Source organism: Varroa jacobsoni, unplaced genomic scaffold (assembly GCF_002532875.2).
Source record: "Varroa jacobsoni isolate VJ856 unplaced genomic scaffold, vjacob_1.0 scaffold_774, whole genome shotgun sequence".
Taxonomy (NCBI): domain Eukaryota; kingdom Metazoa; phylum Arthropoda; class Arachnida; order Mesostigmata; family Varroidae; genus Varroa; species Varroa jacobsoni.
In genome coordinates, this window is record NW_019213676.1 from 407,516 (window position 1) to 417,453 (window position 9,938).

General features: G+C 38.9%; 1 long non-coding RNA gene across 2 annotated transcripts in view; it reads left to right on the forward strand.

Annotated features, from left to right (window-relative positions):
- Window positions 1–8,885, forward strand: part of LOC111263572 (uncharacterized) — a 21,172-nt gene extending 12,287 nt beyond the window's left edge. Inside the window, exons 1-3 of one of the 2 annotated variants that reach the window (XR_002682299.1) lie at window positions 6,236–6,279; window positions 8,013–8,218; window positions 8,673–8,885. This is a non-coding gene — a long non-coding RNA (uncharacterized LOC111263572). Of the gene's footprint in view, window positions 1–6,235; window positions 6,280–8,012; window positions 8,219–8,672 lie in introns of those variants that run through there. The other variant, XR_015312357.1, reaches the window with a different exon arrangement.
- Window positions 8,886–9,938: the final 1,053 nt, after the last annotated feature.

Consider the following 9,938-nt stretch of genomic DNA (forward strand, 5'->3'; position numbering starts at 1 on the left):
TCGTAAGGCTGTTCTAATACGTTAACCAAGGGACTCAGCACAATTTAGAAACTTTAAATTTGACTGCTTCATGATATATCGGCTTTTGGCATATTTTTACAATATCATTACAAGGCTTTTTCGGTGTTAGCTAATTTCTGGAAGACCAGCGTGAGCTAAATCGGTCTTCGCCCGATTGATAAACTCATTATTACTATTACATAGGGTAGCCACTAGGTGGCGTCAAAGAAAACTCCCTACATTGAACATTTGTGTCAAATTCTCACCGTTCATATGGCATTTTCCACCTAAAAACTGAAATTCAGATCTATGAACATGTATTGTATCTCGATCTAGTTTATCGAGAACTTTCGATTGGTACGAAACTCCATTCATAGACCCCTAGATTTTCACTTTAGTAAAAAAAAAACTGTTGCATTAAGCCTTCTTTACAGTGAAATACATATTTTCGCTATGGAAAGATGTACTTTATTTTTATTCAGCTCATCGAGATCAATCGATTGGAGTTCAATGTTAGCTTCAACAAAGTGATACTTCGCGTAGAACAAATGTCTTTCATACTTTTGTATTTCTTTCAGAAAATATTTATCCTATCTTTGAGAAAAAAAAATTGGTAACTAAAATGTTCTCTAACTCAAATCGGGTCGATAAAACAGCATTTCTCAGTAGATGGATGGATGAACGAATAGGTTGTGGATAAATTAGCAGGGTGGAGCTAAATTCCATCCGTCACCATCGGCTACTTCTGCATATGCATGCTCCTTTTTGCTGATGATTGAGACTATCCTAAATTCGTTTGATAATTTATTGGTGGTTCTTCACGTTTGCTCTGCGAAAACCGTCGTCGGATTCCCAAGTACAAGTCATGTGAAAATTAATCTTTTCAAGCCTCACTTTAACATGGGAAGATAAGCAAGCGGGCAGGCAATCTCATTATCTAGTACGGTTTGCTATTTTAGTTAATTAGCCACTATATCTATCTTAGTGTAGAAACTACTTCGTCGAAGATGGCTGAATACCGAAAGTTTATATATGTATTTTTTGCCAAATGAAAAACTAATCTGGGTGTTTCGAATTTCATACTCCGTGCTACCATTAGGCAGTGCTTTATATGGCTCGTCACCTCCAGCGCGAAACCAGTGGTGTCTTGGGTTGATCTCACTCCTATACGGCCTTACATTGGTACAATTGAAGTCATCTGACTCGTCTTGAAAAGCAAAGTGCGATGAATTTATAATTAAAAGTTGAGCCACAGGCATACCAAATCGATATTTGAGAATAGGCGCTACAGAAATGTAAAGACAGTACAAAATAAAGGTCTACTTTTCGAATACGTTTAGCGTAACCCTCTACTCTACAAAGTGTGTTTTCAGCTCAAATACTTCCCACTTTGTGCCTTACTGGCCGTGTAGTCAAGTCAACAAGCTACTGACATTAGACAACAAATTATTGATATTAGACGAAGATCTATTCGATTATAGTAGATTTGTACTACTTATGGGACGCCCAATTATAACGGCTTCTCCGTTCGATTGTACAGTATTTACGGCGTATTCCTGAATTGCATTTTATTACGAATTATATACACGGTTCGAAAAGGACAGAGTTTTTTTTTTAATTCTAGACGGGAATCCACAATGCGGTGGAAGGACGTGGATGATACATGTCATCGTTTCGTAGTCGGGTCCATCCGCAGTATAAGCGAACTGGGCCGCCCAAAAACGAAGCTCGTCAATTTCTATGTGCGATGCTAAGTCATCTAGAATTGTTAAACTAAATACATGCGCGCTTGCCAGTAGTTTGTCTTGAAGTGCTCAATCAAAAAAAAAAGCCTGCTACAACGATTTAGTTTTTGTAAACGATTATTTACTTTACAATACATTATACCACCTTTTATTGTATTATTAAGTTTAAGTATGCATGAAAAGTAACTCGTTAACTGGTAACATAAGCCACTACCATAACTTTACATCATGTATAATTGTCGCAAGCGAATCTACGTTTCGCACGAGGCATGTTTAAAGGATGTCTAGTACCTTCTCACTCAACTTCCCACAGACACTCACTGATTCGAGTTTTTAAACCAACACATCTGTTTGTAATCGAAGGTATTTTAGGTTTGATCTAGAAGGCCCGGTATGTACGGCTCTTGGCCAACCAAACAAAAGCATCTGGAAGTTTCACACATCGTCGAGTTTGATCGAAAATGGCACCGCACCGAAAATGAACTAAATATCTACGCCCAGTATTTTTTTTTATGTTAAAGCTGATTCCTTCCGCTTTCTAGTAATAGCACATGTGTCGACACTATCACTAGGAAGGTATAAGCCGTACTTGATCCCCCTTCCCATTAGTGTGATCACTACTGCCGCTCTGTTTGGGGCTATGTCCGTCAAGCGTGGCCCCTCGGCCCACCCTTGGAGCACTGGATTTTTGGGTCGTAAAGTATTTTTGATTTTCTGTCTGGCCCTAACCTATATGGCCTTTGTCACAGCGCCTTTAAGTCGGATAAATTTTTAGGCCGTGGCAGAGCATCAGTACTATTAACGGTAAACATTTCAGGAACACTTTTCCGTATGATATAATGACTTGTCATGCATGAGCACATAGTTATCATATGCACACCATTCTCGTACCTGAAGTATTATTTTGGCAAAATTACCTCGCTGGATTCTCGTTTTTCCACATCCTGTTGACGCAATGTAGGAGTCCTCTACGGCAAATGTAAACCACAACCCGCACTATTATTCGACCTACTCATCGGTACCAGGTTCGCCGGAAGCAACGCATTTACCCAATATTTGAAAAGGCGATTTATTTAAAAGGCAGACCCTTTCCCTAATTTTAACTGTCCGACCTTAAAATTGCTTAGCCCATTTGAAGCTCTCATATCTCTGTAGAAAGGTTAACGCAAGTTATCTAGCTGGCTTATGATATCTAGGACTACTACTATACTATATATATATATATATACTATACTAGGGCGCCTTATGGACACCATTTTCCCTCGCAATTTACCTTGTCAACTGCACACTTCGATATCTCGATCCTCTATATTTCAAGCTCTACGTCCAGTATCGTAACCCTTAGGCATAGTGTCACCTTACGACTGGTTCCCACCCATGACGAAACGAAGTCTGCCTATGCTCGGGTTCGAACTTAGACCACAGGATGTCCCTAACATTAGCAGGCAAGTACGTAACCCACCAAGCTACCACCGAGAGCTACTGGTATGTCGATCCGCTAAGCAATTTCTCTTCGCAATTGTTCTGTACGAGTCTAACTATTAGAATCCGTTGCTCCTCCATGAGGTCTCTTAGTATTCCCATCATGAATTTGGATGCATAATTACGAAAGTATGAAAAATGATTAGAATCCACTTCAAAATAATATGTGGTCGCAAGGAAATCGAATAGATAAGAGTATAAATAATTATCGCACTATATCTCGAATTACTCTATAAATAGGGGAAAACGAAATTAGAATTATGCGTAATAGCTCGAATTTGAAAAGTACACACTGTAATAAACAGCCATTGTACCGGACGTCTCGATAAGTGATGAAGTTCTTTTCTATAGTACTTTAAAAAAACAGAGAGAAGCAGATTCGACGTAAGGAAAAGCTCCGCACTCCAACTCAGTAATGCGTAAAATATCGAGACGGCCCAGTTCAATAAACCAATAGCTATATGTCTGTTGACAGGTGTTCGCAAGTTCAAACCTTTATTTGTAGATTTCTCTCATTTGTGTTATATGAGCTACTAAAAGCTTTGACTACCTTAGAACCCTTCAAAAGCTCCGCTGTTTACGTTGTATTTATATATTAGAGCATCCATTATTTTAATGACGTTTAATAAATTAGGAAGTGTTTTACTAAAGTAATCAGGGGCTTCTGTCAGTTGTGAACGTACTAGTTTTTTTAAATAGCAGCTTAGAATAGTTTTTGCTGGGATGGAGGTTGCAGGCAGCCATGAAGAATTCTCACCGTCGCCGAGAATATATAACCCATATTTGCAATCGTTGTTTTTATTTGAAAATTACTGCCTTTCGAAATCCTTCTTTCTGCACCGCATAGAATCTATCCTCTGGGCTATCGTCTAATCGCTAGACTTGGTATACGGGAAAATAAACAGGGCCTAGACTTATTTTTATAGACAGTTACAATCAACCATCAGGCTTCAGTCCATAGTAAAACCAGGGCATGTATTTCTAGTACAAAGTGCATAAATCGCCTGCTCAAGGTGCTTTTTCTGCATTTGAATTTCAATAATCCATTAACTTATTATGTATTGATGACTAAGAGTTCAGCACATTTTGACAAAGGAAGAACATGTTGGCCTAATTTTTTTTCGGCTTACTAGTAAGCTTACATCAATAGGATGACAGGCTTCTTTTAATTTCAATGTCAAAATAGCTGTAATGAAATCTATCATCGCTGCATTTCGATTTCAAGCGAAACATTTCCTTGATCAATACCGTGATGAATACAGTATATAATTGGCACAGTAATGCATACCTTTATGCTAACAGTATCGATCAATTAATGTGCTATAACTACTACCGTGGTAGTGCGGTTGTTACGAGATTGCCTACAAAACCTAGGAATTGGGTCCTAAAGATACCAAGAAGTCAACAGTTTTGTAGCTGAAGATTAGCAGTGAAGTCTAGTCTGTCTAATGTATTGGTCCTTAACCAACTTTCGTCGACATTACTTTTTAGCTGTCTGAGGCAACTTTGAGGCAGAAGTGGTCGGAAAACAGAGAACATTTATTTTCAAATGTATACCATAGCGATGTATAGCTTGCTAGGTTGTGCAGACCACTGCTGCTGGCGTCTCAGTCATCACAGCAACAAGTAAACGAATCTCCATGACGTTTTTTGTTTTTGGACGGTGTCTTGTACCAAAGGTAACTGCTAATTATTAGCAATCGTTAATCTTTAGATACGCAAATAACTCGAGGAAGCCATCGCTTTTCCGTATTTTATTCCGGCTTTGCGCAGATGCGCGCGTCGATAGCTTTCTTGTAGGCCAGTAGTCACTTCTCGGCCAAAAAAGCCTACCTTAAAATAATTTCGTATCTCTTACTACTTTCACTTAAGGAGTGGTAGTGAGGCAGTTTTCAGGCATACTTTTCGAGTAATCGTGGGAAACTGCTCGCGTAACTGCCTTCTGCAGTGTTTCAAAGTACCGGCGAAATTTTCAAAGAGTCGGAGGAAGCTTCATGAGCTATTCGTAGACGTAGCGTTCGCACTTCTTCCTCGTAGCTTTTTTTGTTTAGACTTTTCCTAATAATTGTGGCTTTGTTCTGTCAACATAACAACATACCCTGGTTTGAATAGCAGCGCAGTAACAACTGCCAGTAGTGGCATTGATTTTTATACTCGTATAGGCAGCAACTGGTGGAAGAAGGCGTGGGAAACGGAAGTCAACAGTGATACTTCTGCCGAAAGAAAACAAATGATATATTTTTTCTTCACTTTTACACAACAGCTTCGTTTTTACAGACCGGTGCAAGTTAAATTTCGGTTGGCTTCAGTTATCTCGAATCTTAAGGCTGATTTCTTCGGAATGTTTGCTTATTGCTAGCTTCTATAATAGAACTTCATGAGGGCAGTCGATGCTCGAGAAATCTTTGGTTGCTAATAAATAAATCTCATGCATGCTGGGATAAAATATGTGATAGCGCTGTGGTATTACATATGGTTCGGCTATAGTTCATTCAAGACGAGTCAAAAAGGTATCTCGGTCCAACGGCTTTAACTTGATTCTTTAAAAGGAAATAAAAATCCTTCTTTTGTGCTCGTTAACCATTATATGCATGGGCAGCAGCCTACAGAGCAAAACAGCTTCAGCTGGTTTGTATAAGTAATAATATAGGTGTTGCATGCCTTAAATCGTGCCAGTTTATTATTATTGTTAGTTAATAACTGTTGTTACTGCCTATTAAGAAGCAATAACTTAAATTTTTAAAAAAGAAGATTTGTTGGATAGGTACGACATAAATGATTTTGAAGGAGTTATAGATGAAGATAGGAAGGTTACATACATAAGCTTTAGTGCTAAGGCTGCCAAACGAACAGGTGACAAAAAGATACTAGTCCGTTTTTTACGCATAAGTCCGTCACGGGACCACGCTTTCTTGCTTGTCTAACTGTAGATCTCAACAACGCTCTTTTCCGATGGCAAATGAAACGCTTTAAAAGCAAAGTCAATGCATGATCTGGCATTAGAACCAGTTTGTGACCCGCATAGGGTAGTTGCCCACTTCTTAGGATACAGGTACCTATTTGTTGTGGAGTCGAATTAAAAAAATACTTATAATTTTTGTTGTTTATCGAATTACGTATGTGTCGTAGTCATCAAAGTCAAATTTATGCAGGTGCATCGTTAGACATGTCAGGGTCTCGAGCCCAAAGTGTCCTGATATCAAACCCAATACGAGCGTGAATTTGTTTCTGAGCAAGAATGGGATTTTATTGCGTTGATATGGCGTTAATATGGTAATATGGCGAAGTCCTGCAATTGTAGCTATATTACCGAAACGGTGCAGAAAATATCTTAACGCAAAAGTCCCATCTGAAACATTAAGAAAAGCTAAATTTCCCGACGACAAAGCGCAGTACGAGTGTGCCGAAATGAATGTATTAAAATAGGTCTATTCTATTTGTAATCGCAGTAAGTGAATAATTCTTTTTCTATTTTAAATAATGATCCCTAGTAAATGTCATTAAGGCATTATATAGGACAGTTGGCCTTTCGAACGAAACTAGTTAAGTCAACTATCCTTAACAGCAGGTCACTTTTATTGCTAAAATTCGTAGGCAGTCCCATTAACACAGGACCAGCTTGAAAATTTCCCCTTGCATCGATATCCGTATATCCATCAATACTGACGCCTGTGTTTTGTGCTCAGAGAGGAATGCTTTTTGATATGCTTATATCTTAATTGCTACCTTAAATAGGCTTGGGGACTGGTCCGGACCAGCGGCACCTTAAACTAGACCGACACAATTAGTCAACTGGAACTTATTCAGCGAACAGATATGTTGCGAACTTTTCCTTTGTGATTCAGTTATATACCGAACTTTTAAGTTGAAACTTATTATATCAAACAAACTACGGACTAGTCTCAACGTTTAATTATGATGTGCTCACTGTTGGAGTTGCGTAAGGTGTCAACAATAACTGCTGTTACTTTAGAGTATTGTCAGACCTTACTTACAACCTGAAAGATGCACTATTTTTTTAAAAACAAGATGATAAGTTTTGTGTACCTTCATGCGGGTGCACACCACAACTATTTTACCATGTGTTGCTAATAGTTACAGAGTGATCAACCGTGACGATTATTACGGTTCAATGAGAAATTGTTAGTAGTTGGCCGCAGTGTTGCACTTTGATAAGGCCCGGGACGTTTAGCAAAGCTCGTGCGTGATGCGTTGCGCGTTCGAGAGTGTTTTGTGATCCGATGGGACTTGAGAAAAAGTTACGAGAAGTTCTATGGCCATTGGTTTTAGCCATTGTTAGCTATTTCGTAGCATAATACATAACATCATTCGTAGCAAGTATAGAGACCTGTTCTTCTGCATTGTGCAATTTGATTAGATTCCACTATAGACGAAATCCGATGGAGTCCAGATAGCTTATAAATGATATCAACTTCACTACGGGCTACGCAATTAACTTTCGGTCGTATTGGCTAATACAGTTGTTTCCATAGTATTTCATTACTCTTGGTTTCTGTTTCGTATATCTGAGTTACTACTCTCCCAAACAACGTCTGCAACGAGCTGAAGTTCGTAGCGAGTCTTTTGGTTGCGCAAGCGTATAGCCGCCACGGTCATTGTTCATATGCATAGTACAAAAGTGACCCAAATTACTCAATGAATAATTAAGAACCGGTTAGTCAAAAGAAATTAATAGAACTTATTTGCATTTGCTTGCTTTGTAAAGCGTATTCGTATCAACTACGTAATGGTAGACAAATGGCCTGTCTTTTTTATATGTTACAGTTGTCACAGGCCAGGTTAAACGAAACAAAGAGATGTTGCTTAAACTTTGCAAAGGTACAGGACTGGCATATCATCGATTCACTCGCCGTTGCATCATCGGGATAATCCTGCTGATACTTCCGCTGGCACATGAAAGTCCGCGAGGTGTCGTTGGTCAGCGTGGAAAAGGCGGTAATCGCGGGAGTCATGGCTACGTGCACGTCAAGGTGCTGAGCGATAATTTTTTTTGTATAACTTGAGTTAAATATGTTAAACTGTGTCGTACAGCTCTGGTAAACGAAGGCACGTCCGTTTCCGTCGGAATGTGACCTACTAATTAAATTGCGAGTAAAGATTACATCTGAGCTACGTTCTTGCTAAGTGTCTCTTTCTCTCGATAGATTTGCGCTGTCGCCGTCCGTTTTATTAGATATTCCATAATATCCAACATAGTCCCTTTGAAAGCCGCTTGTGTATCGATTTTGCGTTTCTTTAAAACTGAAAATTGCATTAAGCAGCTTCTATGCCACCTGGCTATATTACAAAGGTGTTCGTTTTAAAAAAAAAATGTATAAAACAACTGATAATTGGCCAGCGAATTATACTAACAGACGGGTAGATTCGTTCAAGATAATCCTACTCCGCGTTTACGTTGACATGTCACTGTTGTGCTTTTTATAGGTATTCCGTGGTCCGACACAGGGCAGACCCGGACAAGAGTTCGCCTCATGGGGGTACCACGCATATTTGCCCCCAGATGCGCATTTCAGACATTATCGCTAGAGAAACACTTGATATAACTAGTTAATTATATAGCCAAGGTACAATGTGTGACAAGACTTATAATTTTCGAAAATATTAAATTTTGTATTCACATTAAATATTCACTGTACAGTAAAAATAAAATAGCTCAGACTAGAAGTTTTATTCTGCCCACATTTATTTTTGATTACTATGAGGAACACAATGCAACAATAAAAAAAACTTACTTTAGAGAAGAAGATAACTAAATCGACGAGCCCGTGTTTATGCAAAAATCAATGATGGGTTACATACGTTGAGCTTCAAACTCGCTTAGGGGTCAACAACGAGATTCAACTAGTTCAGTGACTAGGGGCAGAGTTGCAAAAATATGAGGCCTATTGGCTAGTAAAACACTATGCCTTATATATATCAAATGATCGTTATTAATGTTCTGGACAATCCAGTCAAATATAACTGAGAGCCAAAAAAGCATGGCACTAGTCGCCCTTATTCAGTGCGTGTTTTCTAGAGCTGTGAAACGTTATTGCTTAAAGGACCGCGTCCTCACGGCCTACGGAACAGCTACAGTAGTATTTGTAACAAAAGGATGAATTAAAAGATTGTTAACTAACAGACTGTCAGGTTTTGGTCAGCTATAGGAATCAGGTAGAACGTGTTGAGACGTGGCTCAATTTCCCTAGAATGCTTGCTGATTAAAAAGTAGGTATATGTTTGAAATTTTATTAGCGGGTTCCATTTCTTTTCTTTTTTACGATCTTACGTTCGGATAAAGTGCTTTAAGATGTTGTAGTTAGCGTTTGTTGCCCATTGATGTGTCTGCTGCACGCCAGCGCTTTTTCTAAGCAATCGACCACCCTAAAGCAGCTTGCGTTGCCGAAATAAATCTATTAAATTTTATTAATATATGTGAGTAGACTTATGCACGGTGTCAGTACGAGCTATCAGCAAATAAATGATTTTGTTCTTTGCCAGACGGACTTTGCCGTTGGTAGCAGTTCTTCCGGGGCACTGCACAGCCAACGGCGAACAGCTAGGTAACCTCTTGCACAGGGCTGTGAGCAAAAAAAATATAAGAACAGTATATTAAACAATTTAGATTGAGTTTCATAACTGGGATATGCGATACCTAAAATAAACACTGAAAAAACAGCTTCAGCCATACTGATTGGTCAAACATTGATA